General features: G+C 47.5%; 2 protein-coding genes and 1 pseudogene across 2 annotated transcripts in view; 1 reads left to right on the forward strand and 2 right to left on the reverse strand.

Annotated features, from left to right (window-relative positions):
• LOC136634381 (guanine nucleotide-binding protein subunit beta-like protein 1) overlaps positions 1 to 10,728 on the reverse strand; it is an 81,864-nt gene extending 71,136 nt beyond the window's left edge. Inside the window, exon 1 of the mRNA XM_066609881.1 lies at positions 10,648 to 10,728. The gene's annotated coding sequence lies outside the window, so the exon portion shown is untranslated. The remainder of the gene's footprint in view (positions 1 to 10,647) is intronic.
• ARVCF (ARVCF delta catenin family member) overlaps positions 1 to 18,061 on the forward strand; it is a 752,684-nt gene that overhangs the window by 182,654 nt on the left and 551,969 nt on the right. The gene's annotated exons all lie outside the window — the stretch shown is intronic.
• Positions 7,134 to 7,252, reverse strand: LOC136634834 (5S ribosomal RNA; annotated as a pseudogene).

Consider the following 18,061-nt stretch of genomic DNA (forward strand, 5'->3'; position numbering starts at 1 on the left):
GAAAGAAGTAGACGAAAGAGGGTGGGGGCCATGACCGGAGGAGTGCAAAAGCATGCATGATGTGGAGAGATCATGGTCCAAGACATTTTGCAACATTAGAAGCACAGGGGTCATGGAAGGAAACTGACCAGCAGGAGACTGAGGATGGACAAACGGAAGAGCTACTTCAACGAGCGCCAAGATTCATTGATGGGATGTGCTGCCCTGCCCTCTAACTGTAATGACATCACCCCCAATTACTTCTGGGTTACGGTGCTCTGAGTGCTTGCAAGCCGCTTGGAGGGCCTGACCATTTTTTCCACCAAAACAGCAGTCGGCCGCTCAAAGCAGCTTGCAACAGCTCCAAGTGCCTGCAAGGGGAGGAGGAAAAGGTACTGCAGCAGCAAGGAGATGTCCTCGCTACAGTGCGTTCTCCTGCACTGCCTCCCACATCACGGACAGGGAGACATGGCAGACGGGCTGGTTCCACCTCAGGACCTGCCAACAGGGGTACAGGTTAGCACCCCATCAAAACATGATATCCAGGGTAATGTATCCCCCCAACCCTCCTTAGCTACACCACTGCCCTGTTATCCTACATCCCCCTGCCTGTCCCTGCAGAGGTCTCCCCAGCAGCCACAAAAATACAAACTAAGCCTCAACAAAAGGCATAATCCCAGATCACAGTCTCCAAAAGTAACAGTTCGGCACACACCAAGAGCCCCCAGAGTCCCCCTTTTATTTCCTGGCAGCACACACAAGCAAAGTGTGTCCTTGAGTCTCAGCTGTAGCAACAACCAGACAACAATTTTTTTCCTTTGTATTCTCCTTTTTTTTTGCACAGGACAGCAGGGGGAGGCGGTTGAGATCCCTTTAACTGCTCCACCGAGCCGCAGCCTTTGGAAATAGCTCACGAGTTACAACGGACTTTGAGCCTGTGTTAATCCTGAACCCTTCGCGGTCCTGCTGCCAACCACATTTTTGCACATCAACATTTTTAATATTAAAAAGCAGCTGTAAATCCACCCATCTGGACTCGCTGGATCAAAGTCTGTTTTCCACCCTTTCGGACCCCACCCGCCGATATTAAATTTGGGTTCGTGGCGAGGTTTATGCAAATTTCCACTTGACGATGTAACAAGTCAAAGAGGCAGCAGAGAGGAAAAGGTTTAAGTGTTGACTTTTTCAGCACGGAGGACTTAAGTTTTCTGTAATGAGGACAAAATCCATCCATCTTGGAAAAAAGGGGATCCTGAGAATTGAGTTGGCTTTTGCAAAGAAAAGGAAAAAGAGGATGAAAAACTTGTTACAGCGGACTGGTTCATAATTTTTAATGCTGCCAGTGGAACAGATCTTTATTTTTATTTTTTTAATGGATAGGATTATGGAAAAGTCTGTTCCCCTAGGGGGAAAAAAAGTATATAAAAAACATAAGAATAACTATACCCAATACAACATAGTCTGCAGTTCCTGGTCTGTGCAGGAAGAACAGAAAGTCAGCTGGCTGGGAATCACAGAGATACGCGAGGGGCAGATAAAAGGTTTGAAAGAAAAATGGGAAAAAAATGATACAGCCAAGAAATTATTCAAGGATGGAGCAAGATGCCTGGTGCCAGTTCTTGTATTTGGGCACTGCCATCTTACGAAATCTTGCACCTTTGGAGATCCCCCTCTTCATCACAAACTGTTTGAGCCAAGGGCCTATCTTATCAGAGACAGGTCATGTTAAAGAACAGCAACAAGGTAATTACGTATACACTACAATGAACCCCTGGTATCCACAGATCTGGCATCCATAGATTTGGCTCACCACGGATGCCATGGATACTGGGGGGAAGCCATTTCCAGTTTTCTTGTCAAACCAGAAGTGGCCGAGGATCCACGTATCCACGGATTCGCATAATCGCGAGGGGTCCTGGAACAAATCTCCCATGGATAAAACAGGTGGACTGCATTCCATTCTCCTAATGGTGCTGCAGTTGCATAGTGAGGACGCCATCGAGCCCCATAGATTTTGAGAGTTGGCAACATCAACATTTTAAAAGTCAGCGCTGGACCCAAAAGTGAACAACACACACACACACACACACACACACACACACACACAACTGAATAGGAGCTGGATCCAATTTTCTAATGGTTTGTCCCCTCCTGTTCATTATAACTGAACACAAAACTTGTTTGCAGTGGTTTAGCTAAGGGGGTGCAAGGGGCAGCAATTGCACTGGGCGACAATCTTTAGGGGGGCAGAGGTGAGCCAAAATTGAGTCCAAAATTGTGAAAACCGTGGTAGTTTTGAATAATACCATCATGTTATACACCATTAGATGCAGAATTTAATGCAGAATGCAATGAAACAAACCGCATCAAAACTTCTCTATTCTTTCAAAAGTTATAGCCAAATAACCAGAAAATAAAAAACGCAACTGCATTACGTAACAAAAACCGGATTTTCTTAACTAAAAATTGACCAATGAAACTGATTGTTCCAATAGCCAATTAGCCAATTATGATACAGCAGGGAAGCAATAAAGTGTTAATATGGGGGGAGCCTGGGGGGATGCGGCAGAGGAAGTGAGCGGCAAGCTGCTAGGGGGAGGAGACCGATTTTACCCATTTTCACTTTTTTTAAAAGCCCGGGTGTGATGTCACTTCCAGGGCATCATTTTGAACTAGGCACCGGGCTACAAGATCATTAGCTACGCCACTGCTTGTTTGGAATGGACAACCACAATCTCAGACTCCAGGTCTAAAGCAGCTCCAAACTGCTTCTCAAAACCAAGATGCTCAACATTTCTCTGCACATATTTCCCCTGGGGGCTGGGGATAAGAATAGGCCCTCAGTTTGGCTGTACTTGTCGTAAGAGGCGACTAAACAGTCACCGGGTAGATGGGACTCGTCAGCCTGGGAAGGCAGCTCATCTGAGAGAAGGAAAACTCTGATCCCAAACCTCCACTGCCTTGTGGCTACATCCAGTTATGGAAAAGGCTTCAGGAGTCAACCTCGAGGCAAAATCCAGAGCCGGAGTCCCTGAGGCAGTTCATGGCTGAACACAGTCACGTTCTGGCAACTCCTGCGACGCCGCTGGAACCAACAGTATTGGCCTCTGCCTTTCCATTGGACCATTTCAGCGACGTGGAGAGGGGGGATTTGCTGCACGGGTAACAGCCTATCCTCCATACCTTCTTGACCCAGGCTTCGCGCACTGGAGAGGACACTGTTCCAGAACCACCATTCAGAGCGTGACACCATAGTCTTCCAAGACTGAAGGATGCCAACAAGATGATTTTGGTATCTTCTGGGGAGCCTGTAGGGCTCCCCAGCCTCCAGAAAGTGAAAGCGCAGTGATCGCGCTCCACTTCTGGTGGCTCGCGCAGGGCTCCCCGCGCCCCCAGACGCCTCTGCAGGGACTGGTAAGTAAATGCCAGTCCCTGCAGCCCCCTTAATGATGCGATCCTGGGGATCGTGTCGCTGCCTTCCCCCTGCCCCCGCCCCTTAAGGGGGCAGAAGCCAGGGCCCTCGGGCTAGGGGGTTGTGACGTCCTAGTTTGAGAAGCCCTGCGGTAAAGGATCCTGACAGAGCAAGAGGGATGATCTCTGGCATCTCCGAACATTCACAAGCAGCCTTCAGAAAATCCCTCCTTGCTGCTTGCAAGGGAGCGGTGGCCCATCTCTGCAGAGAATCACCATTTGAACACAGTGCTTCCCTTTTTTTGGGCAGCAAGCCATGCCTGTCAGGCAAGGAGATGTGCCCCAAAGGATATTAAGCCTGAACAAATGAGACAAAACCTCAACCAACTGATTGACTTTAAAAGAAGAGAAGGGGGGGGGGAGAAAGAAAAGCTTTGGAGTCCTGGGCAATTTGCAATTTTAAAACGCCTATTGTTGGGAGGAACTAGGAACAAGCTGAGCTCCTGTCATGTTGCAATTAACATGTCCCCACTCGCAGGCTTGAACAGCTCCACTTGCCGGGAGCAAAGAAGAAAATCACAGACACGCAGCCGGGCTGAGAATCTCACTGAACTTATTCACCAGAACTTCAGTTTCTACATCCATAGACAAGCATGAAAAGCCCCGAGGCATGGACTCAAAGCAGATCATGCAACTGTTTGGCTGGAACCAAGGTCTGGTCACAGCCTGGGTGGGAGGCCCCCTGGAAAGGTGCAGAAGAGAGTTACCAAAATGATTACAGTACTGGGCTGGGGCACCTCCCTTATGAGCAAAGGTTACAGCATTGGGGGCTCTAGGAAATAAAAATAAAAATAAATAAGGTGGCTGGGGGGGGGGACGACAAGATTGAGACGTACAAAATTATGTATGAGATGGAAAGAATAGGATTTTTTTCCCCCTTGTACAACACCCGAACCAGACATCCTCCAAAACTGAGTCTGGAAAGTTAAAACAGAGAAAAATATTTCTTTACCCAGCGTGTAATTAATCTGTGGAACTCCTTGCCACAGGATGTGGGGATGGTGTCTGGCCTAGATGCCTTTAAAAAGTGATTGGACAGATTGATGGAGGAAAAGTCCATCGCAGGTTACAAGCTATGAAGGGCGCATGCAACCTCCTCCTTCTAGGCCAGGGATTTTCAACCTTTTTCAGCACATGGCACACTGACAAGACACTGAAATTGTCAAGGCACACCATCAGGTTTTTGAACATTGCCAAGGCACCCCATGCTGCCAGTGGGGGGACTCACATCCCCTTGGCCCTACGAATAAATGACCTTCCCCCAGGCACACCTGCGGACCACTTGTGGCACACCAATGTGCCACAGCACAGTGGTTGAAAATGGCTGTTCTCGGCTCTCTCTGAAGGCCTGATGCAAGGGAGTGGCAACAGGATAGAAGTCTCTTGTTGTCTTGTGAGCTCCCTAAGGCATCTGGTGGATCACTGTGAGATGCAGGAAGGTGGACTAGATGGGCCTTTGGCCTGATCCAGCAGGGCTCTTCTTATCTTCTTATCAGGAACAAATCAAAAGATGGCTGCAAACCTGGCTATCTGGGCTTGGAACTCTGCAGCTCTAGAAACAGTGCACAAAATTTGTGAGGTGGGCTCAGGATATGCCCGGCAGATCTGTGGTGTAACACAGGGGCTCTGACCTTGACATTGGTCAACTTTCCCCTTCATCACAGAGGCCACCAATTTCCTAAACTGCCTTAGAAACTTGGCCTGGCTTCTGCATTTCGCACGTGCAGCTCAGCTTTCCTGTGGCCTACCTTGTCACAGTGCCCACATCCAAAAGAGCTACAGTTGGACCTCAGGATCCATGGAAAATATGTTCCTGGACCCCCCACAGATACCGAAATTCGTGTATAATCGAATTCACAGGTCAGCCTTCCCTGTACCTCTTGGATGCAACCAAAAGAGTCTTCTGAAACCTGGGGAGACTGCAAGATTGAAACTGGAAGTTCAGAGGTCTTCCCTCTGAGCCAAGGGAAGGCCAAGCACAGCCTCTCCGGGCCTCAGAAGGCCTCCTTCCTGGACATGATAGGAAGACTCTTCCCGTCGCATCTGTGAGGTACAGATGGGCCCTCCTATCCAATGCAAGCTCAATTCTGCGGTACTTGAACCTACAGATAAGAAGAGCCAACCTATAGGTCAGCCATTTTCAACCACTGTGCCGTGGCACACTGGTGTGCCGCGAATGGTCTGCAGGTGTGCCGCGCGTGTTTGGAGGAGGGTCATTTATTCGTAGAGCCATTGGGGGATGTAGCCCCGCATCAACAGCATGGTGTGCCTTGTCAGTTGTCAAAAAACTGATGCTGTGCCTTGACAATTTTAGTACCTTGTCAGTGTGCCGAGAGATGAAAAAGGTTGAAAATCATAGGTCCATTGCTCAGTGGGGCTGGGGATAAGAATAGGCCCTCAGTTTGGCTGTACTTGTCGTAAGAGGCGACTGAACAGCCACCGGGTAGATGGGGCTTGTCAGCCTGGGAAGGCAGCTCATCTGAGAGAAGGAAAACTCTGATCCCAAACCTCTTGCCATGTGGCTACATCCAGTTATGGAAAAGGCTTCAGGAGTCAACCTCGAGGCAAAATCCGGAGCCGGAGTCCCTGAGGCAGTTCATGGCTGAACACAGTCACGTTCTGGCAACTCCTGCGACGCCGCTGGAACCAATTGTACTGGCTTCTGCCTTTCCATTGGACCATTTCAGCGACGTGGAGAGGGGGGATTTGCTGCATGGGTATCCTCCATACCTACTTTACCCAGGCTATCCTCCATAACTACTTTACCCAGCCTATCCTCCATACCTATTTTACCCAGGCTTCACGCACTGGAGAGGACACTCTGTTCCAGAACCACCATTCAGAGCGTGACACCATAGTCTTCCGAGACTGAAGGATGCCAACAAAACAATTGCTCAGTGGATGAGCATTTGCTTTGCATGGACAAGGTCCCAGGTTCAACCCCTGGCATCTTCAGGTAGAAACTGAGAAAGCTTCTTTCAGTCACAGCACACAATAATGAGCTAGAGAACCAATCAATAACGGACCCTGCTTAGATTCCTATCTTCAAACAGCACCGTAGTTCCCTGAAGCACTGCTGAAAATTCCAACAGGAAATGCTGTACTACTCTCTCCACCTGTTCCAAACATTCAGTTCACCGATTAAGCGATTGCTCACTCGCTCCCTGACCTCTGCTTCCGTCTTCTTCACGGCTAGAGATCTGGGAGGTCCAGTAGGGGGTGGGCAAAAAAAAAAAAATGCTCAAAGACCATTGCCATCACAACCACTAGAGAAGCTTTCGAGAGCATGCAGACTGTCAAGACCGCCACTTGTTAACTGTGTGGGATCGACAGGTATGCCACCTCCAGCTGTGCTGGGAAGTGAAGTGGTCAAGGTGCTAATGGAAAGATGTCAGCACTCCTCAGAGGAGCTGAAATCCATCCAGACTCAATGAGAAGCATCTATGTTCCCAGAGAGGCGCTGCTGCAGCTGCATCCCGATCAAGGCTGAGAGGACTGCTCAACTCATGGACCGCGCTCAACTCAGTATGTACATCTGGGATGACTGAGCTCCCCTTGTGCCTTTTTTTTCCTCCCACTTAGGAAAGCCTCAGCATGGGGTTAAATAGGAAAGATGCTCCTCCACTTTCCTTCCTACACCTATGGTTGGTTGGCAACCTTCAGTCTGGAAAGACTATGGTATCAGCCTACAGCACCCGGTATTCCCAGGCGGTCTCCCATCCAAGTACTAACCAGGCCTGACCCTGCTTAGCTTCCGAGATCAGATGAGATTGGGCATGTGCAGGGCAGTCTACCTGTGCTATTTAAGTTGTTCACAGAAGTAAGCAGGTAGCCAAAGAAAATATTTCTTTACCCAGCATGAAATTAATCTCTGGAACTCCTTGCTGCAGGATGTGGTGCTGGCGCCCAGCCCAGATGCCTTGAAAAGGTGATAGGACAGACTGATGGAGGAAGTTTGCTTTCAAGTTTGCCTGCTGGTATTTTTTTGGAAGATCTGCACCTGGGCACTGTCAAAGGCCAAGTCATTTCCTATGCCTGCTTGTTCTATAGTGGCTTGGGAGTTGGACTTGAGACCTGGAAGACCCAGGCTCAAATCCCTGCTCAGTCATGTAGCCTCCTGGGTGAGTTTGGGCAAGGCACTCGCTCTCTCAGCTTCCCCTATCTCACAGGCTTGCTGTGAGGGCAACAGGAGGGGAGGAACGATGTACACCATCCTGAGCTCCTTTGAGGAAGGTCGGCATAAAAATGTAATAAATAAATAAATAAATATCCTCCCATCTCTCTCTTGAATTTTTAATAAGCTTGTACATTTTAAGGGGTCTTTCTTGGAGGTACCTGGGGATGACAGAGATTAAACGCCATGACGTGTACATGCAACCTCCTGATTTTAGAAATGGGCTATGTCATAAGAACATAAACATAAGAACATAAGAACAGCCCCACTGAATCAGGCCATAGGCCCATCTAGTCCAGCTTCCTGTATCTCACAGCGGCCCACCAAATGCCCCAGGGAGCACACCAGATAACAAGAGACCTCATTCTGGTGCCCCCCCTTGCATCTGGCATTCTGACATAGCCCATTCCTAAAATCAGGAGGTTGTACATGCACATCCTGAACATGTCAGAATGCCAGATGCAGGGGAGGGCACCAGGATGCAGGTCTCTTGCTGTCTTGTGTGCTCCCTGGGGCATTTGGTGGGCCACTGTGAGATACAGGAAGCCGGACTAGATGGGACTATGGCCTGATTCAGTGGAGCTGTTCTTATGTAAACCTGGGACCTTCTACATGAAAGCAGGTGTGCTGTAACTGAGCAACTGATTGATGTTTCCATCTTTGTCTTAGCAGCACTCCTCTGCCCTTACACTGCCACAAGGCAGGCAGAAATCCAACATACATAGCCTTCTCCAAGGTTATGCCACTGACTAGGGACAGAAGAGCTTGGCTTCTTGAATTTCTCAGTTATTCAGGGAATTAAACAGTTCTGTCACCCACTATCTATTTTACTTGAAAGTTAGGTGGTGGTAGTGATGGAGAAATAAAGATGTGTGGACCCAAGCAGATAAGAAACCTCCTCTGGTGCAGATTTTAAAATCTAGGTTGTGCTGGTTTGCTGTATACCGTGTATGGACAACTCTCATCGAGTCAAGCAAATATATGATGCTAAAAGTACAGGAAGACCAAGAGGAAGAACAAAGAAAAGATGGCTTAATAACATTCTATATGTCTCGCAAAATATGGTTCACCAACTGCCACACAGCTTTGTCAATATCGCACTGGATGGCTTAATATCATCAAGACGCCACTATGTTTTTTCAACGGGAACTTGTTTTTTAACATGGACATTGACAATATATATAGGCGTGTGCCACTTAACAACCATTCGCTTAATGATGAACCGCATATATGACAGTGGTCAAAGCATAATAAAGATGCTCTTAATGAGACAATCGTGTCTCCCATAGCCTGCAGTCGAGTGTCTGTTTACACAACAGAAAGGCTCTTAATGCAAAGAAGAGGCAATCTGTCTACAGTAGCCTGTGCAGCCAGCTAGTGTCCGGCAGGGAGTGTCTTTTGACACAACAAAAGCAATAGATTGGACTGAATGTTCACTTAATGACCTAATCACAAAACAAAAGAGATCAGAGAACATATCCCCATTGTTAAGTGGTGCACACCCATACAGAGAGAGAGAGAGAGAGAGAGATTCAGGGGTTATTACAGGCACAGGAGTGGCAGGAATGAAATGTGCCATCTAATAGGATTGCCAAATTTAATTCCTGCCAATGCTCCGGTGCCTATAATAAGCTATTGCCAACAGCCTCTTGGAGATGTTGCATGAATGAGAGATTCAGTGGCTTTTTAATTGCTCTTAATGCAGTCACTGCTCTTACTGAAACTATTTACAGCAGTGGTTCTCAAATTTTTAGTACCGGGACCCATTTTTTAGAGTGATGTCATGACCGGAAGTGACATCAAGCAGGAAAATTTTTAGCAAGCCTAGGCTGCAATCCTACCCACACTTACCCAGGTGTAAGTCCCATTGACTCTCATTGTTAAAAGCATATATGTATTAGCCTGTTCAAAGTAAAGATCTGTAGCATTTACCCAAATGCAGTCACATACCATGAGAGCATCACACCTAATATATTAAAAACAAAATATTGAAATATATGGGGACCCATATGAAATGGGCTCGTTACCCACAGCTTGGTTTGGCTTGGTTTTCCTTCAACATAATGAATTCCTGGAAGCCCTGTTAAAAATCTCCAAGATTGCTTTCAAGAGTCCCCTAAGAGCATTGTTTCTCAAACTAGGTGGGTCGCAAGCTAATTTCAGGTGGGTCCCCATTCATTTCAATGTGCATTTTATTTTTCATATATTAGACTTGGTGCTCCCATGGCATGCAACTGCATTTGGAGAAATGTTACAGATCTGTACTTTGAAGATGTTACAGGTGTTATAGAAATGTAACAGATCTGTAGACTACTGTATGTATACTTTTAACACGGATAGTCAATGGGGTTTACTCCTGAGCACATGTGGATAGGACTGCAGCTTTTGGGATGTTAGAGGAGTTTTTTTTAACAGATCAGCAACTGCTCGGGAAGGTTAGGAGGGGGGGGGGTTCTTTATTTTAAATAAATTTTTAAACTTATACTTATTGTAAAATTTTAATTTACTTAATTGATTTGATCTGTTGAATGGAGGGGTGTTAAAAATTTTCCCACTTGATTATGTCACTTCCAATCATGATATCACTTCCAGGTTAATGACATCACTTCTGGCGAGTCCTGGACTGATTGTCGTTCTGAAAAGTGGGTCACAATGCTAAAATGTTTGAGAACCACTGTTCTAGAGACTGATCTTGGAGACCCCACCAAGTCTGGTGGACTGTTGGGGGAGGGGGGAAGAAAGCAGCAAACACCCCAAAGAGGGACATTAGATAGGATAAAGACCCCTCCATACTAAATGATGAAGCACAGAGCCCCCCCCCCAGAAAAACACCCCCCAAGAGGAGACACCTGTTAGATTCCTGCCTGCCACTGTTAAAAGCCTAGGAACTTTGTGGGAGGGGGAGGAAAGCAGCAAGCACCCCAAAGAAGGACTCATTAGGGGGATACAGACCCCTCCATACCAAATGAAGAAGCACAGAGACCCACCCACCCCCATTGCAATCCCCAATAATAATGACTCACAATCAGTAGGAACTCTTGAAAAACAGGAGGTCCTTCCAGTAGGAACCACAAGCTCGCGCGGCAGCGGGTCCAGCCGGCCCCTTTTCACGCACGCACAGTCCGTCCAGAGTACTCCGGAGAGCAGCAGGAGCGAAGAGCGAGGGATCCATCCATCCATCGACCGACCGGCGATCGATAGGAAATGTCTGACCGGCTGCTGTGTGGGGAAGAAGGGCGCTCAGCCGGCTCTTAGACGATCTGCGCATGCGCGGGCTTGTCCTGCTGTCATTTCCAGTGGAACATAGTGGGAGGCGGTTGCAGTCTTGGGTTTCTGGGCTGAGGCTGTGCACTGCAGCGGAAGGGAGGTGTTGCGTGAGAGCCTGGCAATGCACAAGGCTTAGGAGCACCTAGAAAATGTATTGGCTGAGAAAATCTATCGCACAACCTTCAGTTGCATGAGCTGCAGGGCAGTCAGTGTACAAAAAGTTGAATGCATGCACTTGGGAATGCACAAACACGTGTACACACAGACACCCTTCTGAAACTCTTCGTAATTAATGGTGCCGGTGCAGCACAATGGCTAACAGCCCAATCCTATGCATGTCTGCTCAGAAGTAAGTCCCATAAGAATCAATGGGGCTTACTCCCAGGAAAGTGTGGATAGGATTGGCCTGCAAGGCTGACATCCTAAGCACTCTTCCTAGAGCAGTAGCTCTCAAACTTCTTACCACCCAGACCAACTGTTCAGAATGACCATCTGTCGAAACCCACTGGAAATGATGTCATTGACCTAGAAGTGATGTCATGGCTAGAAGTGACATCATCAAGCAGGAAAATTTTTAACGAGCCCCATATAACAAAAATCAAACCAATTAATTAAGAATTTTACAGTATTAATTAAGAAGTTCATAATAAGTTTACAGTTAAGAAGTTGACAATGAGTAGAATTTTTTAAAAAATGAAATAAGTACAAGTACTATAATTTTCTTTAAAATTATACTTATGTTAAATACGTAATATAAGTATAATTTTAAAGAAACCCTCCTAACCCTCCCAAGCAATTGCTGATCTGTTTTTTAAAAAATCCCCAAATATCCCAAAGACATCAATCCTACCCACACTTACCCAGGAGGAAGCCCCATTGACTCTCACTGTTATGGTGTAGTGGTTTGGGAGGTGGACTTAGACCTGGATGATCCAGGTTCAAATCTCCCCTCAGCCACAAAGCTTCCTGGGTGACCTTGGGCCAGTCACTTTCTCTCAGCCTCACCTACCTCACAGGGTTGTTGTGAGGACAAGAAGGAGGGGAGGAGCAGCTGTGTAAACCACTCTGAGCTCTTTGGAGGAAGGGTGGTATAAAAATGTGAATAAGTAAATAAAATAAATAAATAAAAGCATACACACAGTAGCCTGTTCAAAGTACAAATCTGTCACATTTCCCCACATGTAGTCACATACCATGGTAGCATCAAGTCTACTATATTAAAAAATAAAATACACATTGAAATGATTGGGGACCCACCTGAATTCGGCTCCCAACCCACCTAGTGGGTTTCTCAAACCCACCGTTTGAGAAACACTGTAGAGAGTAAGGTTGCACATTCAACTGGGAGTATGCCCTACTGGAGCTTACTTGTCCAGTAAGAGTATGCCCTAGTGGAGCTTACTTCTAAGCACGTGTAGACTTGTGCTGTAAATGTGGCAATCTCACTCCCTTTGATTGTACCCCATATTCTCACTCCTCCAATACCTGCAAATTTGTAATACAGGGGATGCAGATTTGAGCGTGCTCTGGATATGAACAGGGGTGTCAAACTCGTTTTGTACAGAGGACTGAAGTTAGCATTCACAGTACCTGCTGAGGGCTGGATGTGACATCATTAAGCAGAAAGTGACATTATTCAGGAGACAATGGCCATAAATAAGCACTTTGTTCTCACATAGAAACTCATCAGCTGCCAATGACGGAAGAGACAATGTGCAAATCTTGTCCATATTTTCCAGATATGAGACAGCCCAATTATCAAACTGGGAGAGCCAAATTATAACAGGAGGGGCAGATAAATTGCTTCCAGGAGCCACATTAGGTCCTTCTGTTCTGTCTGTACTGTTCTGTTCTGTTCTGTTCTGGCCTTCTGTTTGACACCCCTGGGATACAGCGTTGAAAAGATCAATGATGTTTTATCAATGAGGCTTTATCTTCACATGGAGTAATGCACAATGAAGTTTTTGAGGTTCTCAAGCTCCTCAGTGGGGCATAGCAGAGCCAAGCTGAGTCCCCCATCTCATAGGAAGAGAGAGTAGATGGCCTGGTTTGGACAGCAAAAAGGGCACTCAGCTGAGGAATGCTACATCCTTCTCAATTTGTTAAGTAATTGCTCACAGCTTGTGCCTCCAGACACTTTCCCCCTTAGCTGAGTTCAGATACAAGAAGTGCCCTTGAATGGAAGAGAGGGTGGTTATAGCTAGGTATAGAAAGACTTTAGCACCCCTTACTGGTACTTTCTACATAGGTGTACAGCAATCATGTCTAGTTTGGTCAATATCTTGGATATTTTAAGGTACATTTCATTTCCTGTCCTGCTTTCATGTCCCGCTTCATGTTTCATGTGCAGGACATTTCTTGTCCTGCTTGTGCACATTTGAGCAGGGTAGCCATGATCATCTGAGGCTGCAAAAACAACAAAGAGGTACGTGGCACCTTAAAGGTGAACAGATGCAACTGCACAAGTAATGCGTTCTTGTGGAATTCAAATGTGTTCCCACAAGGAAGGACTTCAGTTGTCTCTCCAGCCTTCAGAAAGCCTTCTAAGGGCCTGAAAATGTCACTTCCTCTTTCCCTGAGAAACTAGAAGTGAAGTTTTCACAACCGTCTGGAGGCCTAAGAAAGTACGTGGACTCTCCAGCTGTCAGAAGTCCTCCGGAAGGCGTGGCAGTGGGCATGGGGGGCATTTGGGGTGGCATGGCTGGGGTGGTGGCAGGAACACCCCCAGGAACACCACTGAGGTGCATGTAAATAGCATTTATCCAGCGCACAGCCTGCATTGCTTTGTAGCTAGGAAGATGCTTCTGTTCTGTTTGGAGCACTGCGTGAAACTAGCTTGTCTGAAGCGCCAGACCAGGACACTCGCTAACAGCACCAATCACCCCCAAAACCCACCACACAGGGGAGTGTCCTTCCTGGAAAAGCTTCACTTCCAGAGTAGTTTATTCTTATTATTCTTATTTTTTAAACACATAGTTGCCCATCTACAAGTGTTCTTCATTCGTTATCCCGCAAGTCACACGCATGGAGCTAATTGCTAGCCTGATTGCAATCCAAGCATGTGGGGGATGCTTTACGCTATGTGCTTGTTCGCAGCCCCACAGTTTAGCGCTCTTAAAAGAATTAGGCTTAAAAGCTCAAGCAATGCCTTGAGGATGATTTGAGCAGTCTATAAAATAAGAAACCCGCTCCGGTCGGTAAGCTTGCGGTGTCTAGACTTGTTACTACCGTAGTCATTTTTCTTACACGCTTAACCTTCACAGAGGGATATCACTCCGTTCTGGTTTTAGGTGTTTTTTTTTTCCCTAGCAATCGGACACGGCCTCGTAAACCTTCCGCGGAATCTATTGTCTGTAAAACAAACATTCTTATTGTGGACAAGGACAAGCTCCTTAGGGAAAGCTTTGGGACTCAAATCCACAAGGCACACTGTATCCTTTTAATAATTCGATCATGGAAGCCCTTTATTTGCCCAGTCCTCTGGTGTCATGGAAGTTTTTCAAAGATTCAGGTTTAGGTTTCGGGATTAGGTGAAACTAGAGTGCCTTAAAGCTCTTTAGAGGGTTGGGATTAGGCCTACATCAAGCCTAAAACAGCCTCTTTTTTTTGTGCAAAGCTAAATTAAACAGCAAGGCTATTCCTCGCTCTGCAAGCGCACAGGTGTTTGGCAGCAGCCCAGAATGAATAAAGGAACCCCTGGAAGGATCGTGGAAAGCCTCGAAACATGAGCATGAGTTAAGTACAGCCGTATCACTTGCAAGTGTGGGGGTCCCTCCTCCACAAGTCACTGAAACGATTTTAAGCTATCCGTTTTATGAGCACCTCAACATGAATGCAAGTAAATGGAAAGATCTGTGACACTAGTGACTCAAGCGGCTTTATTTGCGGGTGCCGTATGGGGGTCATAATGATTGCTGGGCATTTTAATTGGCAAATAGCGAATTTGGCAATTCTTGCTAGATCTCAGGTTCTCAAGACAGATTTTGGAGGGACATCTCCAGCTCATCAGCTGGGCTCCCAGATCTCAGGTTAAAAGGGATTGAGAAGTTAATGTGGAGGGCAACATTCCCTTCCTTTCAAGGGGTCCTTCCTTTCCTAGAATCACATGTCAAGGGTTTGAAGGTCTCTTGGAGGTCATCTAGTCTTGGAGGTCATCTTGTCCAACCTCTGAATCATGCAGGGATCTGATACAGCTTCCCTGATAGGTGGCAGTTCAGCCCCTGCTTGAAAACTGCCAAGGAGGGAGATCTCACTACTGCCAGCATGTCACATCACCTCTTCCAGTTGGCCTGGAAAGAAAGGAGTGACTTAAGCAGAAGGGCAGTATAAATAAATTAAGGGAAGCCTGGGGTTGTCATATGCAACCCGCACCAAAGTGATGCCAGGACACTCCGGTTGTCCTACAGGCTTCCTCCATTTCTGCATGGCAACAGTTGTTTTCATATCAGACCCAGCATCAGGGTGGTCTCTATAAATGAATTCCAGGATGGTATCCTAGAATGCACTCAATATTCCCCAAGGAAAAATGAATTGGCTATAGATCTGGGTAGGCCTGACGTGCTTGGAAACTTAGGAACAAGTTGCGGCATGCAGAAAAGCTTGTAATATTTGCTATTTGGCAGTTGCCACTGGGCTGAAGGACAAATGACAAAAGGGTGTTGTTATTTTTAATGCGGCAATAACCCAAGTTCCTTTTAGCAGGCACAGAGCAGTCCTGCCCTGGGACTTTGTTAGCAGAAGATTGGTGGCAAGGGCTAGCCCGTCTATGAGGCCATCAATGCCTGCCTATGATGGTCTTTTCCTCCATCAATCTGTCCAATACCCTTTTAAAGGCATCTAGGCCAGATGCCATCACCTCATCCTGTGGCAAGGAGTTCCACAGATTAATTACACACTGGGTAAAGTTCAGCCCTGAGACCTTCCAAGTCTACCAATGGTAAGCTACAAACCCCTGTAGGTAGACTGTTTGGGCACAATCCTAACCAGGTCTACTCAGAAGTAAGTCCTATTTTGTTCAGTGGGGCTTACTCTCAGGAAAGTGTGGTTAGGATTGCAGCCTCTGTGTGTTTTTGCCCAAGTCAGAGCCCAATCCTAGCCACACTTTCCTGGGAGTAAGACTCATTGGCCCTAAAGGGATTTTCTTCTGAGTAGACATGCATAGGATTGGGCTATCAGTCTCCAACACGGGGTAGGAACTTAGCTTAGAGAACCTGCTTTACGTGCAAGGAGCCCCAGTGTTACATCTCTAGTTAGGGCAGGAATCAACCTTGGAGAAACCTACCAACTGGGGAGTCAATGGTGATTCAGATGCACCAAAGGCAAAGGTAGTCGACAGGTTTTCAGACAACCCTCTTAACATGGGAAGTCAAGAGGCCTGCTGGAAGGACATAATTGCAAGATAAGATAGCTACAGTACCCTTGATCTACAGCGTAGGAAATGCAGGTGACATAACCTTGCATCGGAACTTTGCCATGTATAAATAGAGGATTTCCCTACTCCTTAATGAGGAAAAGAGAACACAGACCATGCTATCAACTGCCCAGTCAAGGCCATCATCATGAAAGGATGAAAATATCTCAGCAGGCCTAAGAGGTGAAGTGGGAGTCTTCTTTCGCCAGTGGCATGAAAAGGGCAAAACGAAGCAGGCCCTGTCAAACTTCAGATTAAATCATTAGGCTCCATTGGTAGCCTTTCACCACATATGTCTCCGTTCCGACAGGAGTCCAACCACTGGAGGCTACCCCAGAGGGGGGCAAATGGGACTTGGCCCTTCCAAGAAAAAAGCAAAGAAAAAATGCATGTAAAGACTTAGAGCCCAACCCGAAGCTCCTAGCACTGGCCCTACGCCGGCACTGAGTGCCCACAAATGTGCCATAAGGCATGCCTGTGACACTCAGTGCTGGGTCAGCTCTGTCGCCGGCTCAGCGCCAGTTTGCGATGAGCCCAGTGCCAGCCCGAACCCAGCTGCACGCCACCTGGAGCGAGGGAAGAGGTCTGGGTGCCGGAGAGGTTTGCTGGGGTGGGGGTGTTCCGGGGTGGGGGAGGGTGGGGCGGTGGAGGGAGCGGGGGGTGGGAGGGCGCTCTGCTCCGCCGTATCCCGAACCCCATGTTGTGCCTTCTGGCCCAACACGGGGGACTCTCAGCTCTGCCCTTGCAAAATAGGAAGCACTGACTTGAGCACAGGGAGGGCCGGTTTACTCGACCCACTTTTCAGCCCATCTCCTCGCAGAGTTATCAAAACTCTCAGCCAATTGCTGCTGGGGAGGCAGTTGTGAGGCGGTTTTCAGCCGAGCATGCAAATCCAGTCAGGGCTGGTCTCGGTAGTGTAGCTAAAGGGGGTGCAAAGCACTAAGTTTCGCACTGCGCCTCACAGCCCTGTTCTCTCTCCTTTGGAACCGTTCCGGGCTGCTAGAGCAAAAGCAAAATGGTTTTGCTCCCTTCCCCCTAAGGGAAGGGGCTAGTTACACGCTGTGGTGAAGCACTGCGCAAACCTTAGCGCTTTGCACCCCCTCTAGCTACACTACTGGTTGGTCCCTTAGGTACCTCTTGGATACCACACGTAGGAACCAATTGCGCTATTGGGAAGAAAAGGCGCCATTCCAAAGGGCAGATTCCCCCTCCCTTTGCAACAAGTGGCCGCTCTGACGGGTGTAGATGGGGCAGAAAGGTAGACCTTGCCCAGTGCCCCCTCCCTCCTGTTACATATGAACCGAAGTGACTCCATCTTGGAACTGCCTGCTGTGTTGGGTTATGCTCCATTGCCAGCGAGACAGAGCCAGCAGGAATGCACTGGCACTCCTAAGTGCTGGGCTGTCACAACATGCTTTATAGGCTGGCACGGCAGTCGCTATGCCGTCTTGACAGCTGGTTAGGATTGTGCGGTAACTTAATTTACAAAAATGTAAAAAAAAAATGGAGTTCAGGTTGAGCATTATTACCAAATTTGAAGTTGTAGGACACTCCAATCTTGTTGGCAACCTTCAGTCTCGAAAGACTCTGGTATCGCGCTCTGAAAGGTGGTTCTGGAACAGCGTCTAGTGTGGCTGAAAAGGCCAATTCGGGAGTGACAATCCCTTCCACACCGGGAGCAAGTGCAGTCTGTCCCTGGTCTGTCTCCCTGGCTATGGGCCTTCCTTCTTTGCCTCTTTGCCTCAGTCTGTTGGCCAAGT

Source organism: Tiliqua scincoides, chromosome 14 (genome assembly GCF_035046505.1).
Source record: "Tiliqua scincoides isolate rTilSci1 chromosome 14, rTilSci1.hap2, whole genome shotgun sequence".
Classification (NCBI taxonomy): Eukaryota; Metazoa; Chordata; class Lepidosauria; order Squamata; family Scincidae; genus Tiliqua; species Tiliqua scincoides.